Genomic DNA, 2,401 nt, shown 5'->3' with positions numbered 1-2,401 from the left:
CATTGCTGTTGTCCAACCGATTGTACTTGGAACAGAAGTTTTAGGACATGCTGAACCATGTGGCTTATAGGATAAGTGAAATTAATTCACTCTTTTGAGGACAGATTTTTTTTCAGGGTTATGGATACTTCTTTTGAGCCATTCCAAAAATCTTGGGGAAGCCAGAGTAGAGTCTGCAGGAAGTATTGGAAAAGTGTTCCAAGTCTGTCCTCAGTCCCCTGAGATGCATGGTACAGGTGTTCCGGGGGTCCGTCACCAGCCGAGGTGGACTGCTGGGAGAGGATGCACTCGCCTCCAGGGTGAGCTGTGGGCAGGGAGATGCAGCCAGGGCCCTCTGTCGCCTTGTGTCCTGTTGGACACAGTGAGGATGCTGCTCCCCATGGTCCCCAAAGCACTCCACTTGGTGGAGGTTCACTCATCCACCCAGACCCCTTAAGCAGCTCAGAGCTCTCCAGAAATGACTACCCTGCATAGGGACCATCTCACCTTCATTTTGAGCTTTTACTATGAATCTCTAAGCTCTAGTTTCTTTGAAGACAAAAATGGAAGGAATAGTTGATATCACATTGAGGGCTCCTGCTAAATTAAATGCAGTAAACACAGGCTGCCAGTTAATCTTATAATCAGCACAACTGGGCTGGGGATGCCCAGATAGTGGTAAGACATTATTGTTAGATGTGCTTGTGACTGACACTTGAGTCTGCAGGCTGAGTAAAAAGGACATACCCTCACCAATTGTGGGCATCATCCAATCTGTTGAGACCCAAATAGAACCCAGAGTTGGGTGAAGGGGAAGTTTCTGTCTTCCTGAGCTGAGACACCCATCTTTCTTGCCCTGGGCATCTTCTTGAGCCTCATGCCAGCTGTCTGTCCATGCTGCCTTAACCCTGCCACCTGGTTCTCAGGTATCAGCCTCAGGCTGAATCATCCACCTGCCTTCCTGTGTCTCTAGTCTGCAGACGGCAGGTCATGGGACCAGCCTCCATCAACTCATGAAGCAGTCCCCATGATAAACCTCTGGAGGACTCTGATACAACCATTTATCTGACCTCCCACTACACAGAGGTGTCAGAGGAATGAAGAGGAGATGGAATTCCATTAATTAGAAATAACCCGGTGGTGGACTTTGAAATAGCTGGAGGCTTGCGGGATAAATCTTGTGGACCAGAGGAAAGAAAAACCCATGAGAGCGCACAGATGTCTTTAAGGATTCCATTCCATCCTGTTCCTGTTTCTCTATTTGGTTGGATTTTCATAATTGTTTGTAGAAAACTGGCCATGTTGGAGCAGGATGGAAATGTGTTTAATTTAGAAAACTTGGACTTTTTCAAGGGTTTTGCAATCAGTATGCATATGATGAAGTCATGCATCCATTCATCTAGCATTTAAAACAATTATGATGGATACTATGTTCAGTTATGTGCCCTGCAGAGTCTCAACAGGTGGGCCAACAGGAATGGGCCCTGCCCTCCCTCCTAATTTAAGCTTAGTATGGGGATGTTGTGGTTTGGGTATGAGACAATGCAAGAATGTACAGAGGTGAAATGATTAGGTTATGAGAGGTATGACCTAATCAAGGCTTAATCCACAGATGCAGATTAATGGTGTGGTAACTGGGCAGGTATGGTGTGGCTGGAGGAGGTGGTCACTGGGTGTGTGCCTTTGGGTTTATATTTTATCTCTGGTGAGCAAAGTGCTCTCTGATCCTGATGCCATGTCCTGCTCCACTTCTCTTTGCTGTGCCCTTCCACCATGATGCCCTTCACCTTGAGCCAGAGCTATGGAGCTGGCCGACCATGGACTAAACCTCTGAAACTCGGAGTCAAAATAAGCTTTCCCCCTCTACTTGTTCTGGTCAGGTCTTTTGTTCACAGGAGTGAAAAGCTGACTAACACAGGGGACTTACTGAACAATTCACACACACACACACACACACACACACACACACACACACAAATTCACGATTATGAAAAGTGCTGTTTACAGAAAGTGTAAGGTGTTGGGAGAGATGGAGGGGCTGGTGCAGTCGGGGTGAATCAGAAGCTTTTGCCAAGGATGTGACCTTTAAGCTCAGATGTGGTGAGGGAGAAGGGGCTAAGGGAGCCCGGGGGTTAGTATGGGCAGGCAGCAGTGGATGGGCAGTGCTGATGGGTGGTCAAGGTGAGACTTGACCGGACTTGATTTTTTCAGAGAGTGCCCCAGCTATAGTGTGGAGAAGAGAGGAAACCCTGACAGGGGAGGACCTTCCAGACTGGAGGTCACTGCAGGGTCACAGCATGCAGCGAGGACACCTGTCACAGGCTCAGGGAGGGGTCTCTGCTATCCCTCGACACCTGGATGGCACCTGGGGCTCAGAAGTGCCTGGGCTGAGAGCTATTGTAGGAAGGCCTCACTGACTTTT

The sequence above is a fragment of the Spermophilus citellus genome (assembly GCF_964194105.1).
Source record: "Spermophilus citellus genome assembly, chromosome: 1".
Lineage (NCBI taxonomy): Eukaryota > Metazoa > Chordata > Mammalia > Rodentia > Sciuridae > Spermophilus > Spermophilus citellus.
The sequence above is the reverse complement of the archived record's forward strand: the minus strand, read 5'-3'. Positions refer to the sequence as shown.